This window comes from Hyla sarda, chromosome 4 (assembly GCF_029499605.1).
Source record: "Hyla sarda isolate aHylSar1 chromosome 4, aHylSar1.hap1, whole genome shotgun sequence".
Lineage (NCBI taxonomy): Eukaryota > Metazoa > Chordata > Amphibia > Anura > Hylidae > Hyla > Hyla sarda.
In genome coordinates, this window is record NC_079192.1 from 401,618,294 (window position 1) to 401,643,215 (window position 24,922).

Below are 24,922 nucleotides of genomic sequence, written 5' to 3' on the forward strand. Positions count from 1 at the left end.
CCCGTAGACGTTTTCAATTTGAAAACCGTACGGAACCGTATTGAAAACCATATGCCAAACGATGCATCAGGTTGTGTCCGTTTTGCATCCTGTACGGTTTTGTCAGTTTTTTTTCCCGTACCCAAAACTGTAGTCTACCACGGTTTTTTGGTCCGGGTGAAAAACCGTATTAAACCGTATTAAACCGTATACGTTTTTTTTTTTTTAACATGGGAGTCAATGGGAACCGGACAGAACTGTGTGCGTACGGTTTTATCCGGTTTTCACCATACGGTTTTTTGACTTTGCACTGTTTTTTTCTTGGAATTTCAATCAAACAAGTGAAACTTTATTCATAATGGAGTGAAAAGTTAAAAACTTATACGTTTTTCCCCTAAAAAAAACGGATGCAGACGGACATAATTTTTCAAAACGTATACGGATTAAAATTCGTACACACGTTTTCATACAGTTTAGTCCGGTTTTGAGGAATCCGTTTTTTTTATCAAAAACCTGATACGGTAACTGTATTGCAAAAACGTGGTGTGAATGCAGCCTTAGAAGTAGCAGATTTTTATTGCACTTTTTAAAATTTTTGTAAAATTTTGTATTAACTCTCCCCGAGCTAATATAGCAAAATACAACCTGCAAAGCATCAGCACTGCTCTCCTGGATCCTGATACTACACACAGTGTTTCCCAACCAGCGTGCCTCCAGCTGTTGCAAAACTACAACTCCCAGCATGCCCGGACAGCCTTTGGCTGTCCGGGCATGCTGGGGGTTGTAGTTTTGCAACAGCTGGAGGCACACTGGTTTGTGTTCTTAGCCAGGCCTTCGGCTGTCCGGGCATGCTGGGGGTTGTAGTTTTGCAACAGCTGGAGGCACCCTGGTTTGTGTTCTTAGCCAGGCCTTCGGCTGTCCGGGCATGCTGGGGGTTGTAGTTTTGCAACAGCTGGAGGCACACTGGTTTGTGTTCTTAGCCAGACCTTCGGCTGTCCGGGCATGCTGGGGGTTGTAGTTTTGCAACAGCTGGAGGCACACTGGTTTGTGTTCTTAGCCAGGCCTTCGGCTGTCCGGGCATGTTGGGGGTTGTAGTTTTGCAACAGCTGGAGGTACACAGGTTTGTGTTCTTAGCCAGGCCTTCGGCTGTCCGGGCATGCTGGTGGTTGTAGTTTTGCAACAGCTGGAGGCACACTGGTTTGTGTTCTTAGCCAGGCCTTCGGCTGTCCGGGCATGCTGGTGGTTGTAGTTTTGCAACAGCTGGAGGCACACTGGTTTGTGTTCTGAGCCAGGCCTTCGGCTGTCCGGGCATGCTGGGGGTTGTAGTTTTGCAACAGCTGGATGCACACTGGTTTGTGTTCTTAGCCAGGCCTTCGGCTGCCCGGGCATGCTGGGGGTTGTAGTTTTGCAACAGCTGGAGGCACACTGGTTTGTGTTCTTAGCCAGGCCTTCGGCTGTCCGGGCATGCTGGGGGTTGTAGTTTTGCAACAGCTGGAGGCACACTGGTTTGTGTTCTTAGCCAGGCCTTTGGCTGTCCGGGCATGCTGGGGGTTGTAGTTTTGCAACAGCTGGAGGCACACTGGTTTGTGTTCTTAGCCAGGCCTTCGGCTGTCCGGGCATGCTGGGGGTTGTAGTTTTGCACCAGCTGGAGGCACACTGGTTTGTGTTCTTAGCCAGGCCTTCGGCTGTCCGGGCATGCTGGGGGTTGTAGTTTTGCAACAGCTGGAGGCACACAGGTTTGTGTTCTTAGCCAGGCCTTCGGCTGTCCGGGCATGCTGGTGGTTGTAGTTTTGCAACAGCTGGAGGCACACTGGTTTGTGTTCTGAGCCAGGCCTTCGGCTGTCCGGGCATGCTGGGGGTTGTAGTTTTGCAACAGCTGGAGGCACACTGGTTTGTGTTCTTAGCCAGGCCTTCGGCTGCCCGGGCATGCTGGGGGTTGTAGTTTTGCAACAGCTGGAGGCACACTGGTTTGTGTTCTTAGCCAGGCCTTCGGCTGTCCGGGCATGCTGGGGGTTGTAGTTTTGCAACAGCTGGAGGCACACTGGTTTGTGTTCTTAGCCAGGCCTTCGGCTGTCCGGGCATGCTGGGGGTTGTAGTTTTGCAACAGCTGGAGGCACACTGGTTTGTGTTCTTAGCCAGGCCTTCGGCTGTCCGGGCATGCTGGGGGTTGTAGTTTTGCAACAGCTGGAGGCACCCTGGTTTGTGTTCTTAGCCAGGCCTTCGGCTGTCCGGGCATGCTGGGGGTTGTAGTTTTGCAACAGCTGGAGGCACACTGGTTTGTGTTCTTAGCCAGACCTTCGGCTGTCCGGGCATGCTGGGGGTTGTAGTTTTGCAACAGCTGGAGGCACCCTGGTTTGTGTTCTTAGCCAGGCCTTCGGCTGTCCGGGCATGCTGGGGGTTGTAGTTTTGCAACAGCTGGAGGTACACAGGTTTGTGTTCTTAGCCAGGCCTTCGGCTGTCCGGGCATGCTGGGGGTTGTAGTTTTGCAACAGCTGGAGGCACACTGGTTTGTGTTCTTAGCCAGGCCTTCGGCTGTCCGGGCATGCTGGGGGTTGTAGTTTTGCAACAGCTGGAGGCACACTGGTTCGTGTTCTTAGCCAGGCCTTCGGCTGTTCAGGCATGCTGGGGGTTGTAGTTTTGCAACAGCTGGAGGCACCCTGGTTTGTGTTCTTAGCCAGATGTTACTACGGTTAAGCGCACTACTTGTTCTTTGCGCCATTTTCGATCTCCGTCAATATGTGACTATGTTTTATTGTACTAAGGAAACTTCCCTGCCTCCTTCTCTCACGGAGACATTTGACGTCACTGACAGATCTGTTAAATGAAGCGAGCGGGATCGGGAGCCTTCTTGTGCAGTGTGGAGTATTCTCCGCATCAACATGGATCACAAGTATCACAAGGAGCGCACCTGAAACGTATTTCACGCTGCGGATGCGCTGGCGGTCACAAAAGCGAGCTCCCTGCTGCGGCTGGATAGCTCTGTGTGTTTGCTCGTGGCAGCGGAGTTCCCACTCAGCCGCAGCAGGGAGCTCGCTCTTGAGACTGCGGTCCGCACAACTATTTCTCCCAGGACTGTATCCACCTTTTCCAGCCCACATAAGTGTTCAGAACGCCGGGGTGCGGGCACAGAGACTGCAGGGGGTCCCAGCGGCTGCACCGCCTGCGATCAGAGATCTTATCCCCTATACTTTGGATAGACATAAGGGGAGATTTATCAAAACCTGTCTAGAGGAAAAGTTGCTGAGTTGCTCATAGCAACCAATCAGATCGCTTCTTTCAGTTTTGAAAAGGCCTCTGGAAAATGAAAGAAGTGATCTGATTGGTTGCTATGGGCAACTCAGTATCTGCTTACCTACCTGTGTAATATAAAGGGCAGGGGGGATACCAGCTAATATGGAGGGAGAGCAGCCTGTTACCTACCTAATATAAGGGAAGGAATCTATTGGCTAACTAATATGGAGGAGGGGAGGAGCCTACTTACCTAAATAAAGGGGGATGGGAGATCTAACTAGCTAATATAGAGGAAAGGGGATACGTGATTCTGTGTGATGGAATATGTGATGTTGTGTGCTAGGTGCTGATGTGTGATAAGTGATGCTGGGTGATATGAGATGTTGTGTGCTAGGTGATGATGATGTGTGATGGGATATGCTGCGTGATAAGTGATGCTGTGTGATAGGTGATGATGATGTGTGATGTTGTGCGATGGGGTATGCTGTGTGGAGGGATATGCTGTGTGATGCTGTGTGGAGGGATATGCTGTGTGATGTGTGTTACTGTGTGGAGGGATATGCTGTGTGATGGTGTGTGGAGGGATATGCTGTGTGATGTGTGATGCTGTGTGGAGGGATATGCTGTGTGATGCTGTCTGATGTGTGATGCTGTGTGATTGTGTGTGATGCTGTGTGATGCTGTGTGGAGGGATATGCTGTGTGATGCGTGATGCTGTGTGGAGGGATATGCTGTGTGATGCTGTGTGGAGGGATATGCTGTGTGATGGTGTGTGGAGGGATATGCTGTGTGGAGGGATATGCTGTGTGATGTGTGATGCTGTGTGGAGGGATATGCTGTGTGATGGTGTGTGGAGGGATATGCTGTGTGATGTGTGATGCTGTGTGGAGGGATATGCTGTGTGATGGTGTGTGGAGGGATATGCTGTGTGAAGGGATATGCTGTGTGATGTGTGATGCTGTGTGGAGGGATATGCTGTGTGATGGTTTGTGGAGGGATATGCTGTGTGAAGGGATATGCTGTGTGATGTGTGATGCTGTGTGAAGGGATATGCTGAGTGATGCTGTGTGAAGGGATATGCTGTGTGATGTGTGATACTGTGTGATGGTGTGTGGAGGGATATGCTGTGTGATTATGTGTGATGCTGTGTGGAGGGATATGCTGTGTGATTATGTGTGATGCTGTGTGATGCTGTGTGGAGGGATATGCTGTTTGATGCTGTGTGGAGGGATATGCTGTGTGATGGTGTGTGGAGGGATATGCTGTGTGATGCTGTGTGGAGGGATATGCTGTGTGATGTGTGATGCTGTGTGATGCTGTCTGATGTGTGATGCTGTGTGATGCTGTGTGATTATGTGTGATGCTGTGTGGAGGGATATGCTATGTGATGCTGTGTGATGCTGGGTGGAGGGATATGCTGTGTGATGTGTGATGCTGTGTGATGCTGTCTGATGTGTGATGCTGTGTGAAGGGATATGCTGTGTGATGCTGTGTGATGATGTGTGATTATATGTGATGCTTTGTGGAGGGATATGCTGTGTGATGTGTGATGCTATGTGAAGGAATATGCTGTGTGATGTGTGATGCTGTGTGATGTGTGATGGTGTGTGGAGGGATATGCTGTGTGATGCTGTGTGATCATGTGTGATGCTGTGTGGAGGGATATGCTGTGTGATGCTGTGTGGAGGGATATGCTGTGTGATGCTGTGTGGAGGGATATGCTGTGTGATGTGTGATGCTGTGTGGAGGTATATGCTGTGTGATGGTGTGTGGAGGGATATGCTGTGTGAAGGGATATGCTGTGTGATGTGTGATGCTGTGTGATGCTTTGTGGAGGGATATGCTGTGTGATGCTGTGTGAAGGGATATGCTGTGTGATGCTGTGTGAAGGGATATGCTGTGTGATGTGTGATGGTGTGTGGAGGGATATGCTGTGTGATTATGTGTGATGCTGTGTGATGTGTGATGCTGTGTGGAGGGATATGCTGTGTGATGGTGTGTGGAAGGATATGCTGTGTGGAGGGATATGCTGTGTGATGTGTGATGCTGTGTGGAGGGATATGCTGTGTGGAGGGATATGCTGTGTTATGTGTGATGCTGTGTGAAGGGATATGCTGTGTGATGCTGTGTGGAGGGATATGCTGTGTGATGTGTGATGCTGTGTGATTATGTGTGATGCTGTGTGGAGGGATATGCTGTGTGATGCGTGATGCTGTGTGAAGGGATATGCTGTGTGATGCTGTGTGGAGGGATATGCTGTGTGATGCTGTGTGATTATGTGTGATGCTGAGTGATGCTGTGTGGAGGGATATGCTGTGTGATGCGTGATGCTGTGTGGAGGGATATGCTGTGTGATGATGTGTGATGCTGTGTGGAGGGATATGCTGTGTGGAGGGATATGCTGTGTGATGGGGTATGCTGTGTGGAGGGATATGTTGTGATGCTGTGTGAAGGGATATGCTGTGTGATGGGGTATGCTGTGTGGAGGGATATGTTGTGATGCTGTGTGATGCTGTGTGGAGGGATATGCTGTGTGATGGGTATGGTGTGTGAAGGGATATGCTGTGTGATGCTGTGTGGAGGGATATGTTGTGATGATGTGTGATTATATGTGATGTTGTGTGGAGGGATATGCTGTGTGATGCTGTGTGGAGGGATATGCTGTGTGATGGGGTATGCTGTGTGATGCTGTGTGATTATATGTGATGCTGTGTGGAGGGATATGCTGTGTGATGGTGTGTGAAGGGATATGCTGTGTGATGCTGTGTGGAGGGATATGCTGTGTGATGGGGTATGCTGTGTGATGCTGTGTGGAGGGATATGCTGTGTGATGGGGTATGCTGTGTGATTATATGTGATTATATGTGATGCTGTGTGGAGGGATATGCTGTGTGATGGTGTGTGAAGGGATATGCTGTGTGATGTGTGATGCTGTGTGGAGGGATATGCTGTGTGATGTGTGATGCTGTGTGGAGGGATATAGTGTGTGATGGGGTATGCTGTATGATGCTGTGTGGAGGGATATGCTGTGTGATGTGTGATGCTGTGTGGCGGGATATGCTGTGTGATGTGTGATGCTGTGTGGAGGGATATGCTGTGTGATGGGGTATGCTGTATGATGCTGTGTGGAGGGATATGCTGTGTGATGTGTGATGCTGTGTGGAGGGATATGCTGTGTGATGTGTGATGCTGTGTGGAGGGATATGCTGTGTGATGGGGTATGCTGTATGATGCTGTGTGATGGGGTATGCTGTATGATGCTGTGTGATGGGGTATGCTGTGTGATGGTGTGTGAAGGGATATGCTGTGTGATGTGTGATGCTGTGTGGAGGGATATGCTGTGTGATGGGGTATGCTGTGTGATGGGGTATGCTGTGTGATGGGATATGCTGTGTGATGGGGTATGCTGTGTGATGGGGTATGCTGTGTGATGGGGTATGCTGTGTGATGGGATATGCTGTGTGATGGGGTATGCTGTGTGATGGGGTATGCTGTGTGATGGGGTATGCTGTGTGATGCTGTGTGATTATGTGTGATGCTGTGTGATTATATGTGATGCTGTGTGGAGGGATATGCTGTGTGATGTGTGATGGGGTATGCTGTGTGATGGGGTATGCTGTGTGATGGGGTATGCTGTGTGATGGGGTATGCTGTGTGATGCTGTGTGATTATGTGTGATGCTGTGTGATTATATGTGATGCTGTGTGGAGGGATATGCTGTGTGATTATGTGTGATGCTGTGTGATTATATGTGATGCTGTGTGGAGGGATATGCTGTGTGATGGGGTATGTTGTGATGCTGTGTGATGCTGTGTGGAGGGGGAGCAGTAGAGCCCGCACTTCCCATCTGCCGCTGCAGCCATGTTGCTGTCGTTGTGAGGGGGTGGGAGAGGGGAGGAGAGATGAGAAGATGTGAGGAGAGATCCGGGGGATGGTGCAGACATCAGCCGATCACAGCCCGTCCACCTGCCGCCTCCTCTGCAGCCTTTCCCGGACCATGAGCCCCTGCCCAGCCTGGTGAGTCCTGACATGTCGGGGGGTTGTGGTGACCGCATCTCCCGGGCTGTGCTCTCTATCATGGATGCGGATGGTGCTGATCCCCGGCTCCATCCTCTGGATACATTGTAGCACAGAAGCCATCACATCCTCCTCTTGGGCCATCAGTGCTGCAATGTACCTGCCCTCTCACCCCGTACAGTACCCTCAATCTCTTTCCTAGATTTGGATTGGGGGGAGGTGGATTGTGCTCATTGCTGCCTGGAGCTGCTGAACATGGCTGTGTAGCCTGTGACTCAGTATATTCCATTTATCACCAGGATCGGCCCCATCTTTGGCCCACCAGTGCCTGATCCTCACCAGTGCCCACCCAGTACCCACTATGGGCTACCAAGCCTTTCATCTCTATCACTGATGGATCAGTGTTTGCTCATCACCAGGTTATACTAGGCTATCCCAACCAGGGAGCCTTCAGCTGTTGCAAAACTACAACTACCAGCATGCCCGGACAGCCGAAGGCTGTCCGGGCATGCTGGGAGTTGTGGTTTTGCAACAGCTGGAGGTACACTGATTGGAAATCACAGGATAATACTGTATGCTCCTGGTCAATGTCTACCAAGTATCTGATCTCTATTATTCATGCACTGGTATTTGCTCAATATTGGACATTATTTTGCAACAGACATGGGCATTACCATAGCTGGCGCAGAGGTCGCGGATGCACCCAGATCCTGGTGCCTGAAGGGGCCACATAGTAAGACAGCGGTATTATAAATGGCACATGGTTGGCGGGGGGCCCTTTTACTGATTCTGCATTGGTACCCTATTAATCAGTGTTTGCTCATCATTAGATAAATATATATATATATATATATATATATATATATATATATATAATCATAGTGTCTGGATACTTACTACCTGCACACAGAAAAGTGTTTTCTCATCATTAGGTATATATATATATATATATATATATATATATATATATATTATCATAGTGTATGTATTTTTACTATCTGTGCACCAGTATAGTTCTTACTCTTCATCAGGTGTATATATATATATATATATATATACATACACACACACATCATCATAGTGTCTGTATCCCTACTACCAGCATACAGGAAAGTGTTTTCTCATCATCAGGTATATATACATATATGTGTATATACATATATATATATATATATATATATATATATATATATATATATATATCATCAGGGGTCAAGTCCTGGGGAAAAAAGTGTGGGAACTCCCTCAAGATTTCCACTCAAGGGCTGGTCCTGCAAGACTCTTGCTAATAGGAATGGTGTTCCTGCTGTGGAAAAAGTGCAGGAACTCAGTTCCCACGCATTCCTGCAGGACTTAAGGCCTGTATGTATATATATATATATATATATATATATATATATATATATATATGTGTGTGTGTGTATATATACCGCCTGTCAATCCCTTCATCAGTGGTCTTCAACCTGCGGACCTCCAGATGTTGCAAAATTACAACTCCCAGCATGCCCGGACAGCCATCGGCTGTCCGGGCATGCTGGGGGTTGTAGTTTTGAAACCTCTGGAGGTCCGCAGGTTAAAGACCACTGCGGCCTTGGTCATCATCCAGACCCCCCCTTTAGTTTTCTACTCACCTCCCCTCGGTGGGAAGGAAGGGTGAGCTGGTCCGGGCCATCTATGCTGCAGGGACTGTCCGGTTGGGAGGGTTAGTCGTTCCGGGCTGTACATTTTCACCAGGTGGCCCCTCTTCTCCGCGCTCCGGCCTGCCCCGGACTAGTGACGTTGCCTTGACGACGACACATGGGGACGTTCAGGCGCGCAGGCGCCGAGAAGAGGGCCCCTCCGGTGAAGATGGACAGCCCAGAACGACTAACCCTCCCTACCGGACGGTCCCTGCAGCATAGATGGCCCGGACCAGCTCACCCTTCCTTCCCACCGAGGGGAGGTGAGTACAAAACTAAAGGGGGGGGTCTGGATGATAACGAAGGCCGCAGTGGTCTTCAACCTGCGGACCTCCAGAGGTTTCAAAACTGCAACTCCCAGCATGCCCGGACAGCCGATGGCTGTCCGGGCATGCTGGGAGTTGTAGTTTTGCAACATTTGGAGGTCCGCAGGTTGAAGACCACTGAGAAGGGATTGACAGGCGGAGAGTTCACTCGAGTATAAGCTGAGGGGGGCATTTTCAGCACGAAAAATCGTGCTGAAAAACTCGGCTTATACAGTAGGCATTATTGTTGGCACAGCATTGGGAATATTTGCACCAGTCTTGTGTCTGATACCAGTCCAGTGTTTGCTCATCTTGGCATCTTGGTCTCAGGCTACTGTCTACATAGTGTTTGGTCACGTGCACCAGGCTGATGTCTTCCTATCATCTGGATCCTTATGACATTTGTATCAATACAGCGTTTGCTCATCATTCATAATATTTGCCCCAATCTATTTTCCATTTTTGGCCATGATACAATACACAAATCTAACATTGCAGTTTAGCAGTGAACCTTCACCTCAAAACGAACATCAAAATTGTGTTAATCAGAGGGTGGCATATCCATGGAGGGGTACTCCGGTGGAAAACATTTTTTTTAAATGAACTGGTGACAGAAATTTAATCAGATTTGTAAATAACTTCTATTAAAAAATCTTTACCCTTCCAGCACTTATTAGCAGCTGTATGCTACAGAGGAAATACTTTTCTTTTTGAATTTCTTTTTTGTCTTGCCCACAGTGCTCTCTGCTGACACCTGATGCCCGTATCAGAAACTGTACAGAGCAGGAGAAAATCCCCATAGCAAACATATGTTACTCTGGACAGTTCCTGACATGGACAGAGGTGTCAGTTACCTTGCCGATAATCCGATAATGCCCCGCACCGCAAACCCCCCGCCCACCTCACCGCACCCCCCACCGCACTGCCCCGGCCAGAGACCGCCGCTGCCCCATTGCCCCCCCCCCCCCCATCCTTGGTTTTATGATTACCTGTTCCCGGGGCCCGGGGTCCGCGCTACTTCTGGCTCCTGCGGCGTCCTGTGTTGCGCTGTGCGCTGCGCAATGACAAGTGACGTCCTCAAAGCAACGTCACCGTCAGTGCGCACAATGACAGCTCAGGACGCCGTGGGAGCCAGAAGTAGCGCGGGCCCCGGGAACAGGTAATTATAAAACTGGGGATGGGGGAGGCAATTGGGCGGCGGTGGTTGGACTAAGGACCGGCAGGAGGAGAGAAGCGGGCGGCAGCGGCGGTCTCTGGGCAGAGGATAGGGGGGGCAGCGGTGGTGGTAGGACTCAGGAGGACCCCAGGACAGGCAGGGGGAGAGAAGCGAGTGGCGGCGGCGGTCTCTGGCACCGCCAAAGCCGCTGCAGTTCATTGATTTAAAGCGCCAGATTTAAATCAATGATTTGCAGCAGCGTCGCCGGGGGGGGTTGTTAAATAGCCGATAACTTATACTGGAATATCGGTATAAGTTATCGGCTATCGGCCTTAACCTCCACAGATTATCGGTATCGGCCCTAAAAAAATCGATATCGGTCGATCCCTACTAAATATGTCCCTCCAAGGTACACCGAAACCTACACATCTGGAGGAAATGCTCCACCAGAATGTACGCAAAAAAAAATTTGCGCAAAAATGTAAACACAAAACGGGGTAAAAATCTTTGATACATGTCCCCAATAGACTCAAAAGGGGGCTTGAGCCCCTGCCATTTGAAAGCACCTGCCCTATGATGCCGTCACTGATTGGGACTGTCGGAGGTCCCTTATCTCAGGAATTCTGTTATGTAAGGTTTTTACAAACTTTTTTATTTATTTATTTTTTATAACGAGAAGTGCCCTTTTTTCGACTTGAGCCCCTGCCCCCCAAAATGACTGTGCACGTCCCTGGATCCTACTGTTGCACAATAGTTGCCATAACAACCAGGGCATTACCGCTTGCTATGTATGGGACATTGTAGAAACGCAGTGCACACTACACCCTAGTTTTAATGTGATGGCCGACTGGTTTATGTTCCAGTGTCTGAAACCTTTATTCATTACGCGCTCTTATCTGGTATAGTTTATAATGCTCGCATGCTGTATACTCATTTTGGGGGAGATTTATCAAAACCTGTTCAGAGAAAAAGTTGCTGAGTTGCCCATAGCAACCAATCAGATCGCTCCTTTCATTTTCCAGAGGCCTCTTCAAAAATGAAAGCAGCAATCTGATTGGTTGCTATGGGCAACTCAGCAACTTTTCCTCTGGACAGGTTTTGATAAATCTCTCCCACCTAAACCGAGCTAGATAGGGTGGGTTCACTTCACACCACGTTTTTGCAGTACAGTTCCCGTATCAGGTTTTTGATAAAAAAACGGATTCCTCAAAACCTGACTAAACTGTATGAAAACGTGTGTCCAAATTTTTATCCGTATATGGTTTAAAAAATGATGTCCGGTTGCATCCGTTTTCTGAGGAAAAAAAACATATATGTTTTAACTTTTCACTCTATTATGAATAAAGTTTCACTTGTTTGATTGATATTCCCAAAAAAAACTGTGCAAAGTCAAAAACCGGATGGTGAAAACCGGATGGAACCGTGCGCACATACGGTTCTGTATGGTTCCCTTTGACTCCTATGTTGAAAAAGAAAAAACGTATAAGTTTCAATACGTCTTTTCACCCGGACCAAAAACCGTGGTGGGTTATGGTTTTGGGAACGGGAAAAAAAAATGACAAAACCGTACAAGATGCAAAACGGACACAACCGGATGCATCTTTTGGCATACGGTTTTCAATGGAGAGTCAGTGCATACGGTTTTCAGTACGGTTTTCAAATTGAAAACGTATACGGGAACTGTATTGCAAAAACGTGGTGTGAACCCAGTCTAAGGCTGCATTCACGCCACGTTTTTGCAATACAGTTCCCGTATACGTTTTCAATGTAAAAACCGTACGGAACCGTATTGAAAACCGTATGTACTGACTCTCCATTGAAAACCGTATGCCAAAAGATGCATCAGGTTGTGTCCGTTTTGCACCCTGTACGGTTTTGTCAGTTTTTTTAACCGTACCCAAAACCGTAGTCTACCACGGTTTTTGGTCCGGGTGAAAAACTGTATTAAACCGTATGTTATTTTAACATGGGAGTCAATGGGAACCGTACAGAATCGTATGTGCGTACAGTTGCATCCGGTTTTCACCATACGTTTTTTTGACTTTGCACTGTTTTTTTTTTTCTTGGAATTTCCATCAAACAAGTGAAACTTTATTCAAAATGGAGCGAAAAGTTAAAAACATATTAAGTTTTTTCTTAAAAAACGGATGCAACCGGACATCATTTTTCAAACCGTATACGTTTTTTAACTGTATATGAGTTGAAATTTGTATACACGTTTGGATACAGTTTAGTCCGGTTTTGAGGAATCTGTTTTTCATCAAAAAACGGATACGGGAACTGTATTGCAAAAATGTGTTGTGAATGCACCCTTAGGGTTTACATCACGTTTTTGCCATACCGTTTTCAACCCGTTTTTCTAAAGAAAACCGTAAGGCAAAAAAACGGATGGAACAGTATGGGAAAAAGTAAACTATATGCGATTTTAAACCGTATACTGTTTTTAAAAGCGCATACAGTTCCGTCCGTTTTTATAGAAAAAAAAAAACATACGTTTTTGAAAATGTTGTTCATTTTTTAATGGGAGGGGTCTTGGGTGGGGACTTTAGGATGCAAATGCTCATGTGCAAAGTTAAAACCGTATACGTTTTCCCGTATGGAACCGTATACATGTGCGTTTCCCCTTGACGTCCTTGTTAAAAAAAATACGTATGCGGTTGCAGTACGGTTTTTAAACCGGAGTCAAAACCGTGGTTGACCACGATTTTGTCTCCGGTTTAAAAACCGTACTGCAACCGCATACGTTTGTTTTAACATGGACGTCAATGGGGAAACGCACATGTATACGGTTCCATACGGGAAAGCTTATACGGTTTTTACTTTGCACATGCGCATTTGCATCCTAAAGTCCCCACCCAAGACCCCTCCCATTAAAAATGAACAAAAATTTCAAAAACGTATGTTTTTTTTTTCTATAAAAAAACGGACGGAACCGTATGTACTTTTAAAAATAGTATACTGTTTAAAAACGCATACAGTTTACTTTTTCCCATACTGTTTCGTCCGTTTTTTTTGCCATACGGTTTTCTTTCTTTAGAAAAACTGATTGAAAACAGTATGGCAAAAACGTGATGTGAACCGAAACCTTATCAGGTGCCAGGGCAACCTGTCTCAGCATTATATATGTACCGGGTATGAGCTTTTGTCTAGCTCAGTGTTTCCCAACCAGGGTGCCTCCAGCTGTTGCAAAACTACAACTCCCAGCATGCTCGGACAGCCGTTGGCTGTCCGAGCATGCTGGGAGTTGTAGTTTTGCAACAGCTGGAGGCACCCTGGTTGGGAAACACTGGTCTAGTGTTACATAACATATCTAGGTTATGGTTTCCAGGGCATCCAAACCTTCTGCACCAGCCTGGCGTATGCCCATGCCATATCTCATCATCCCCCCCACCCCCCGGTATTATGATGGCAGTGCATGTGATGCGCCGTGCAGCAGGTGCTTGCACAGGAAGGGCCGGGCTTAGCTGTACTGAGATGACTGATCTCTTTACACACATCCGCAGCATCTGAGCCTGAACACATCCTCCCGCAGCAGCCGGGTTCCTGCACACCACCCAGAGAGGTAATCACACCAGTGGGTGACATTGAGCGACGCCTAGGGACCCCACCATAGACTGTGATGTGTGCACAATGCCTGTCTGCAGCAGCGTAAAGGCCCCCTATGGCCGATATCCTGACATTCCCTGTAAATATCCAGTTATTTTATATATATTTTTTTTCCTATAGGGTTATACAGACATAATCTGCCTTCCTGCACTTGTATAACCATGTAGCGCACCGTTTGCATTGTGTATTATTTTGTACGTAGAAAAGCGGCGCAAACGCATTGATAAATATGCCCCGGTGGAGGAATCATTTTTACGTGCCTTATGTTAAAGTCAATGGGGGCTCGTGGAAATCAAGGACACACCAGTTTCTTCAATAGCTGGGAAGATATATGCAAAAGCAGCTTTGACACCACTTTTCAAGGGGTCTCCCTTTAAGGGGTGCTCCGCTGGAAAACATTTTTCTTTAAATCAACTGGTGCCAAATTTGTAAATGACTTCTATTAAAAAAAATCTTAATCCTTCCATTGGTGCCAGAAAGTTAAACAGATTTGTAAATGACTTCTATTAAAAAATCTTAATCCTTCCAATACTTATCGGCTCCTGTATGATCCACAGGAAGTTCTTTTCTTTTTGAATTTCCTTTTTGTCTGACCACGGGGCGCTCTGCTGACACCTCTGTCCATTTCAGGAACTGTAGGAGCAAACATATCCTGCTCTGGAAAGTTCCTGACATGGACAGAGGTGTCAGCAGAGAGCACTGTGGTCAGACAGAAAGGAAATTCAAAAAGAAGAGAAGTCCTGTGGAGCTAATAACAGCTGATAAGTACTGGAAGGATTAAGATTTTTTTTTAATAGAAGTAATTTACAAATCTGTTTAAATTTCTGGAACCAGTTGATAAAAAAAAAATGTTTTTCCAGCGGAGTACCCCTATTTTTTCTCTTGACTACCCCTTTAAAGTCAGTGTTTCACTGACTGGGAATGTATGCCAAGCCAAAGATCTCTCTAAAAGGAAAGAATACCCATCTGCAGACAGCTGTTTTAGGTTGTTGCCTAGATATCTGCAGATGGGTATTCTTTCCTTCTGGAGAGATCTCTGGCTTGGCATACATTCCCAATCAGTGAAACACTGACTTTAAAGGGGTGGTCCAGGGAAAAAATATTTATCCCCTATGTTTCTGACCACAGTGGGGGGGGGGGGGGTTGCGCCCTCTGAGATATCCTGTATGGAGGCCGGCTACTCACCAGTACTCAGGGAGCTACAGCCCCCACTCTCGGAGGCAGTCTTAAGTGATGGCCCACTCCACAAATCACCCTGAGGTCAGACCCCCTGAGATCACAAACTTATCCCCTGTGGATAGGGGATAAGTTTTATTTCCCCGGGGTACCGCCTTAAAGGGGTTCTCCACCATGAGGTGATTTTAGTACGTACCTGGCAGACAGTAATGGACATGCTTAGGAAGGATCTGCGCTTGTCTTGGGGCTAAATGGCTATGTTGTGAGATTACCATAACACTGTGGCTAGCTTTTTATGAACTGGTATTTCCTTTTTGAGTTTTCTTCTTTGCCTGCAAATCCCACAATTCCATTTTCCTCCCTCCCACACATCAGCCACCCCACCCATTGAAACATAAATGAGCTGCATTCATTCAAAAGACCATTGTTTTCCAATCAGGGTGCCTACAGCTGTTGCATTAGTTGTAGATTGATACCTCCACCCATTGAAGCAGACAGGCTCCCTGTCATCAGATGACTAGTGAGTCAGGTCTCGGCCGCATTGCAACCTGGGAAAAATCTGAGACAACAGTCATTTTGTATGCTGTTAAAAATAAATATTGGGGTGAAAATTCTGAAGAATTGTGAGAAAACCGTCACACACAGGTACAGACACTATATTATGAACTACACTAACTTTACAGCCCCTGTAGCATAGTCAAATAAAAAAAAAATCCTGGAATACCCCTTTAAGGTAAAGTCACTTAAAAAAAACTGGTGTGAAAGCTTGTTTGCATGTTCTTTCTTTCCAGAATTCCCAGTGGAGCTTAAATGGCCTATAAGTCTCCACACCTCTTTATGATGCTCTCCTTAAGGAGAAACATTAACCCTTTTATTCAATATATGTGTACTGTATCTGCCGCTGCACTCATAGGGTTACGTAGCTCTTCAGCTGTTGCAGAACTACAACTCCCATCATGCCCTGACTAGCCTGCTCTGTTTTCCTAGGCAACCTGACACTGCTATGTTATATGTTATTATACAGTTTTTGGAGCATTTCTTATCTACAACTAGAGCTGGGTGGTATGACCAAAAATGTGTATCATGGTATTTTTGTAACTTATGGCGGTTCCACTGTATATAACAGTATTTCACTCTCCCCCCCCCCCCCCAAAAAAAATCATGTGACCCGCGAGTGCTGTTCTGCTTCTCCCCCCCCCCCCAATTAATTATCAGCCCAGCGCTGCGCTGTCCCCATCGGGGAACTAATCACGTCACCCACAAGCGCTGCCCTCCTCGTCCTCCTGTCTGTTGCGGGCCGCCGGCGCTGGCACTCTGTACTGTACGCTGTATCCCTATGGCCGGGCTGCAAAAGATAAACAAAATAAACTTTAACTCACCTCCCGTTGGTCCGGTACCGGCCTCACCTGCTTCCTGGGGACGAGAACGTCGGAGAGCCGTCAGCCTATCAGTGGCCGCAGCGATGTTCCGCCTCGGCCGGTGATAGGTTGAGCCCACTGTCATGTAAGAAGCCGGCTCCTTACATGACAGTGGGCTAAACCTATCACCGGCCGAGGAGGAACATCGCTGTGGCCGGTGATAGGCTGACGGCTCTTCAACGTGGGAAAGTGAGTTAAAGTTTATTTTGTTTATCTTTTGCAGGCCGGGCATACGAATACAGCGTACAGTATAGAGTGTCAGCGCCGGTGGCCCGCAACAAGCAGGAGGACAGCGCTTGTGGGTGGCATGTGATTAGTTCTCTGATATGGACAGCGCAGCACTGGGCTTATAACTAAGTGGGGGAGGTTGAAGCAGAACAGCACTCGCGGGTCACATATGATTAGTTCCCCGATGGGGACAGCGCAGCACTGGGCTGGTAATTAATTGGGGGGGGGGGTTGAAGCAGAACAGTGCTCGCGGGTCACATATGATTAGTTCCCCAATGTGAGGTCAGCGCAGCGCTGGGTTGATAATTCATTCATTCCCGAGGGGGAGGGGCCCAACCGGTATTGCGCATTCATATCGTGCAGGACAAAATTTTCAGTATTCAGTATGAACCGATATACCGCCCAGCACCATCTACAACCCTTAATGTCATGTAAATAGAGAAGTAGTTATAGTGATACAAGTGTCGTAATGTAGCGGTGATGTAGTTAGTAGTGTAGTAGTGATGACACACTTAAAGGGGTACTCCACTGCTCAGCGTTTGGAACAAACTGTTCCGAATGCTGGAGCCGGCGCCGGGAGCTCGTGACGTCATAGCCCTGCCCCCTCGATGCAAGTCTATGGGAGGGGGCGTGACGGCATAAACTTACATTGAGGGGGCGGGGCGTGACGTCATGGGGGGGGGCTATGACGTCATAAGCTCCGGGCGCCGGCTCCAGCATTCGGAACAGTTTGTTCCAAACGCTGAGCAGCGGGTACCCCTTTAATATTAAAGACGGGAAATCGATAGGAGGAAAACTAATAGAGGCGTTGGAGATACACAGGTGGAGTAGAATTTATTTTGTATTTAGGGGAATAGCTAGACAATTGGACAATCTTACATAGTGCCACCCACCACCTTGGTCGGCTTAAAGTGTTTCACATATAGGTGCTGCACTGGGAAATGGAAAGAGGTGGAGGAAAGTTTTTTTCTGTTCTACTTCATTATAGGAGCAGAACAACCATAGATTGGCAGATAGACGGTGCTGTATAGATACCGGCAGTGCCCAATAGACTCCACTGACTATAAGGGGTATGTCGGGTTTCCATTATAGTGCCTGACATTTTACTGGACACAATCCGCATATATCTGTGTTATTTTGTCTGGTATTTTCAGTTAAATCTTTGATGGTGGCTCCTAATGGAAGCTCCAATGGAAATGTGAAGAGGGCCATAAGCATGCTGGAAATGTCCCAGTATATTAGTATTGGGCAAAAAGATAGGGCTGGTGTAAGAGGGTTGTAAACTGGGCAATTTCCAAGAGCACCATCTTCTTGGATAGTATTATGTGAGAAGTATATGGGAATAGCATTAGTATATTATTTCAGTACTATATTGTGATATTTTATAGGCTAATAATGTCAGTATTATCTTGGTACTATATGGCGGGATTACAGTATTATGTTGGCTGAAGTTCCAAGAAAGACTGTCTAAAATTCTCAATAAAACCAGCCCTGGACAATGATACACTATACTACATACAGCCCATTCATTGGCGTGTAGAGTAACACACTTGTATCTCAGTTCAACACTCTTTGTTGGTCTTGCCGGTTTGCTTTGCCTGGAGGCTTTCATTCATTGTCGGCATCTATGGATCTTTGAATACTGAATACATGACTTTCATTGATATGTACATAGTGTTAGCCAAAGAAGCTACGATTTCTCAAAGCAAATGATACTTTAGAATATCCTTGTCAGAATAAAATATCTGTTTCGCTTTAGGCTATGTTCAAACATAGTATTCTGGTCGTAATTTTAAGCCAAAATCAGGATTGGATCGAAAACATAAATATCTCTCTATTATTGTCTTTGTCTGTGTCAGTTCCACTGGCTTTGGCAAAAAATATTGACCAAAATGTAATGTGTGAACATAGCCTTGGATGCAGGTTAAAGTCACCTAGACCTTTTGACTTTCTATGATCGCCATTTCTATGATCCCTGCCGTCTTCCAGCAGGCCATGATTTACTTTAGTGGTGGTCATGAACACACTGGGAATACGTAGCGGTGGTAGTCATGAACACACTGGGAATACGTAGCGGTGGTGGTCATGAACCTCCTGGGAATACGTAGTGGTGGTGGTCATGAACCTCCTGGGAATATGTAGGGGTGGTGGTCATGAACCTACTGGGAATATGTAGTGGTGGTGGTCATGAACCTACTGGGAATACGTAGCGGTGGTGGTCATGAACACACTGGGAATACGTAGGGGTGGTGGTGATGAACCTACTGGGAATACGTAGCGGTGGTGGTCATGAACCTACTGGGAATACGTAGTGGTGGTGGTCATGAACCTACTGGGAATACGTAGCGGTGGTGGTCATGAACCTACTGGGAATACGTAGTGGTCGTGGTCATGAACCTACTGGGAATACGTAGTGGTAGTGGTCATGAACCTACTGGGAATACGTAGCGGTGGTGGTCATGAACCTACTGGAAATACTTAGCGGTGGTGGTCATGAACCTACTGGGAATACGTAGCGGTGGTGGTCATGAACACACTGGGAATATGAAGCTGTGGTGGTCATGAACCTACTGGGAATATGTAACAAAACCTCCAGTCCATTGGGTGGTACTAATGCAGTGTTTTCCCAGTAGGGTGTTCCCAGCTGTTGCAGTGGTCTTCTTCTTCTGCTGTAGCCCATCTGCTTCAAGGGTCAACATGTGGTGCAATCAAATATGGTATTCTGTATACCTTGGTTGTTATTTGAGATACTGTTGTCTCAAACCAGTCTGCCCAATCTCCTCTGATTTCTGACATGCCTAAATTAGCTAATTAGCTATTCATGATAAGCAATTAAACAGGTGTACCTAATAAAGTAGCCCCTGAGTGTATATATCAATTTGCTCAGCTTCTCCTGCTCTATAACATGCTGCAAGCAGTTTGAATGTTTACATGGACAATATATAAGAAGATTTTAGCAAAAATCTCACACTCCGATGAACATATATACAATGCTGTAACCTAAAACAGTAGCCAGTTTCAGCTTTTGGGTAAGGGGGCTGAAGTTATAGATCTCGCCCCAATAGCCCTTGGTCTGACTCATAGTCGCTTCCTAATGGGGAATCCAGAACACTTGCCCCGGATCCCCAGACGAACGAACACTGCTTCAAGCTGTATGGACACATACATACACATACATACAGGAGAAAGCTGCCCGTCAGGGTAAACCGCAGAAGCGGCCTGACCAGGCACAAAGGGGGGACATATCTGAATACTAGGGGGGCGGGAGCTACCCCTCTATCTAGCTGGCTACCTACTTATATTCCTGAATATCTATCTACCTGGCTACCTCCCCAACTGGCCACAGCTAGCTGCCTAGCTAGCTACTTGACTACCTACCCTTCTGGCTACCTACCTACCTAGCTACCTACCTGACTACCGACATGGCTACCTACCAAGCTTGCTAACATCCCACCTACCTGGCTAGCTAAATAGCTACCTACCTAGGACTACCTACTTACCAACTTATTTTACTACTGAGGGGGTTGAATTTGATCTACCCACATATCTTAGTATGTATTTACCTATTGGGGGAGGGGGGCTACTTAAGAAAGGTACTAACTACTGTGGGACATACCTTTCTAATTGGTGAACAATCTGCCTACTGTACGGAATATACCTTCTTAATGGGGACCTACTAACCTACCCACTTTTATTGTGAAAGAAAACAACTATGATCAGACAAGACATCACCTGTGAGTCACTGGATGTAACTGTTATCACTTATATGGTTTGCAGAGCCTTTGTACAGCTGATATCTATATGGGCTCTGTATGGGGGAATACTGGCCTTTTGTATAGTTGATTTTATTCAGTAACAATATAGTGGTGGCACTAGCACTATGCACCTGTGCACATATTTCATTTTTCTTTTTTGTATTGGTAACATTGTTCTCAGTATACAGGATTTGGTCAGAAACAGCATGATGGTAAAATGTGAGGTGATAATATTCCTCCTTGTATACTGGTATTATTGGTGATATTGATCTTAGTATACTTAGTAACAGTATAGTGGTGATATGTATGGTGATAATATGTGTCCCTGTGTACTGTTATTATTGGTAATATTGGTCACAGTATACAGGATTAGGCCAGTAACAGTATGATGGTAAAAATATTACTTCATGTATACTGGTATTAGTGATAATATTAGTCTCAGTATACAGAATTTGGTCAGTACAAGCATTGTGGTAATATGTATGGTGATATTATTTTCTCCTTGTAGACTGGTACAGTATTATTGGTAATATTTTTCTCAGTATACAGGATTTGGTCAGTAACAGTATGGTGACAATATGTATGGTGATAGTTATTTCTACTTGTATACTAGTATTATTAGTAATATTGGTCTCATTATAAAGGATTTGGTAAGTAACAGTTTGATGGTAACTGTAGTAAAAAACACTTGTCCACTTGGCACTAACCATGTCTCTAGGTGCACAATTAGTTAAACTGACTGGATTAACACCAGGGATCGACCGATATAGATTTTTTAGGGCCGATACCGATACTCCGATATTCCGGTATAAGTTAACGGCTATTTATCCCCCCCACCGCACCGTGCCGCAACCCCCCAATGCACCGCGTAACACAGGACGCCCGGGCCCCTGGAACAGGTAATTATAAAACCGGGGATGGGGAGGCAATGGGGCAGCGGCGGTCTCTGGCCGGGGCGGTGCGGTGGGGGGGTGCAGCACGGAGCGGTGGTGATGGGTGCGGCGCGGTGCGGTGGTGGTGGGTGTGGTGCGGCGGGGTGCGGTGGGGGGGTGGGGGCAGTGCGTGGCGTTATCGGAATATCGGCAAGGTAATTGCCGATACTGATAGCGTCCAAAATCGTGAATATCGGCCGATAATACCGATAATCGGTCGATCCCTAATTAACACCTATAGTGAAATTTCAGACCTGTGGTGCTCCTCAAGTCACAACAGTTCATGCATACTGTCTTTTTAAAAAAAGAGACAAGTGCACTCACCCACATACGGTCTATCTTCAACTCAGTTTATTCTTGTGGTGGCAAAACATCAAGCAAAAATCCAAAGCTTTAGTGTGAATAAAGGGCATAGCAGAGCTTCCAGGGATGTCTGACCCAGACGATGGTGGCCGTTTCAAGTCCTTCAACATTTCTTTAGGCCCCTGGGCCTGAGATCTCGGCATGTACAGGCTTCCTGAAAGTGATAGGAGTGCGGTTGCAGCAATCACACGTCTATCACGCTCAGATCCCTGCATGTACAGGTTACCTGAGTATGTGCAGGTTGCAGGAGGGTGATAGGAGTGTGGTTGCAGCAATCACACTCCTATCACACTAAGGCAGTAAGTACATGCTGAGATCTGTGAGTGATAGGAGTATGACTGCTGCAACCACACTGTAAGGTTGCCTGCTGATATTAGTGAGAATATTGAAGGAGGAGGCTGGGTGTGCTTGTGGGTTAGGGGCATGGTTGGGGCTATGGACTCGAACTCCAGGTATTTTGGAGACCTTAAAAAGCCCCTGTCCAGTATCCATTGTGAATGTATCCTTCCTGTGTACGAATTGTAACAGTGTATTCTTTTCTGTCTTTTAGACAAATCGATGATCCGTCGCTCGTGAAGAGACGTGAAATTTCGAGGACCTCTATAGATCTTACCATTTCTTCAGGTATGGTGCACTGGGTAGTCGTGGCTTACTTTAGAGTGTGTATATGTAGCATATATATATATACGTGCAGAGAGCTCCGGCTGAGCTTATAAAACCTTCTTTTAAGTTTGTCACCATGGCAACATGAAGTAATGCCTTTCACTGAGCGGACCCCACACACAGCAGCGTTATTCCCAGGGACCAGTGGGATAAAGCTTAGTCATTTCTTATTTCAGCTGTTTTATAGGAATTATCTTGAAGATTGTTGTGTAAAAGACTATGCATAAAATTGCCAGGTCAGCCATATAAAAATAATAGTAGGTATGGCTGCCATTCAAACAGTGCATCACCAGAGATAAGCAGAGGAGATGCCCTACCAAAATGGGGAAGGGGGGGGTAAAGATTGTGAGTGCCATATGATTGTGAGTGCCATATGTAATGAGAACACTTAGGGCGCTCAGTTCACTTAGGTATACAGTGATCCCTCAACTTACAATGGCCTCAACAGATAATAGTTTCAACATACAATGGTCTTTTCTGGACCATTGTAAGTTGAAACCAGACTCAACATACAATGTACAGACAGTCCAGATCTGTGAAACGTGTCATTGGCTGGAAGAACTGACATCAGAATGGACATTCACTGGTAAAACCCCTGTATTACTGAAGTGTATGCACTGACTGATGTCTGGTAGTGCCCCCTACAGTACAGGGAGGTATTAAATGTTCTGTACTCTTTACCTGTATTACTGAAGCGTATGCACTGACTGGTGTCTGGTAGCGCCCCCTACAGTACAGGGAGGTATTACATGTTCTGTACTACTCTTTACCTGTATTACTGAAGTGCATGCACTGACTGATGTCTGGTAGCGCCCCCTACAGTACAGGGAGGTATTACATGTTCTGTACTCTTTACCTGTATTACTGAAGTGCATGCACTGACTGGTGTCTGGTAGCGCCCCCTACAGTACAGGGAGGTATTACATGTTCTGTACTCTTTACCTGTATTACTGAAGTGCATGCACTGACTGGTGTCTAGTAGTGCCCCCTACAGTACTGGGAGGTATTAAATGTTCTGTACTCTTTACCTGTATTACTGAAGCGTATGCACTGACTGGTGTCTGGTAGCGCCCCCTACAGTACAGGGAGGTATTATATGTTCTGTACATCGGCTGTCCGGGCATGCTGGGAGTTGTAGTTTTGAAACCTCTGGAGGTCTGCAGGTTGAAGACCACTGCGGCCTTCGTCATCATGCAGACCCCCTCTTTAGTTTTCTACTCACCTCCCCTCGGTGGGAAGGAAGGGTGAGCTGGTCCGGGCCATCTGTGCTGCAGGGACCGTCCGGTGGGGAGGGTTAGTTTTTGTGGGCTGTCCATTTTCACCGGGGGGTCCCTCTTCTCCGCACTCCGGGCCTGCCCCAGATGTTGCCTTGACGACGACGCACAGGGAGCGACTAACCCTCCCCACCAGATGGTCCCTGCAGCATAGATGGCCCGGACCAGCTCACCCTTCCTTCCCACCGAGGGGCGGTGAGTAGAAAACTAAAGGGGGGGGGGTCTGGATGATGACAAAGGCCACAGTGGTCTTCAACCTGCGGACCTCCAGAGGTTTCAAAACTACAACTCCCAGCATGCCCGGACAGCCGATGGCTGTCCGGGCATGCTGGGAGTTGTAGTTTTGCAACATCTATAGGTCCGCAGGTTGAAGACCACTGATGAAGGGATTGACAGGCGGTGATGATTACGGGGGTGTTAATGACGCGTGTCTGGATGATGACAGGGGGGGGGATGATGACGGGGGTCTGAATGATGACAGGGGGGGATGATTACATGGAGGGATGATGTATTTCCCACCCTAGGCTTATAGTCGAGTCAATAACTTTTCCTGGGGTTTTGGGGTGAAATTAGGGGCCTCAGTTTATATTCGGGTCGGCTTATACTCGAGTATATACGGTAGTTGGAGGGCAGCTATTTACTGCCAGTCAGAGTGTCACCCATGTGGTACGACCCCCCACTCCCCGTCACTCTCTAGTAACGCTACTGGTAATAAAGGGTAGATAAAGAACTTCGGCTAATAACATAAGGGAAAACTTTTCTGCTTTAAAAAATGCTTTTTAAGGGTACGTTCACACGCACGGATTTTTTAGCGGGTTTTCCGCTGCGTATTTGAAAGTGGGCGGGCTCTTCTCGGCTGTCAGCAGCAGATTTTCCGCGGCGGAATTATCGCTGCGGAAAATCCGCCACAGTCCCTACTGACTCCAATGGGGCTTGTGGCGGATTTTCCGCAGTGTACATTCCGCCTCAGAAAATCTGCTGCGGACAGCCGAGAAGAGCCCGCCCACTTTCAAATACGCAGCGGAAAACCCGCAAAAAAATCTGCGCGTGTGAAAGTACCCGTAAGCGGGTTTCCCGGGTTTTGCTTACATGCAATGTATTTATCAAGGTTGTGTGACTATTTCATAAATAGGTTGCATG

At 46.9% G+C, this 24,922-nt stretch overlaps 1 protein-coding gene across 2 annotated transcripts in view; it reads left to right on the forward strand.

Moving 5' to 3' along the window:
• The first annotated feature begins 7,040 nt into the window (after window positions 1-7,040).
• Window positions 7,041-24,922, forward strand: part of CYFIP2 (cytoplasmic FMR1 interacting protein 2) — a 109,403-nt gene continuing 91,521 nt past the window's right edge. The window contains exons 1-2 of one of the 2 annotated variants that reach the window (XM_056517359.1): window positions 7,041-7,227; window positions 22,396-22,469. The gene's annotated coding sequence lies outside the window, so the exon portion shown is untranslated. Of the gene's footprint in view, window positions 7,228-13,763; window positions 13,930-22,395; window positions 22,470-24,922 lie in introns of those variants that run through there. The other variant, XM_056517360.1, reaches the window with a different exon arrangement.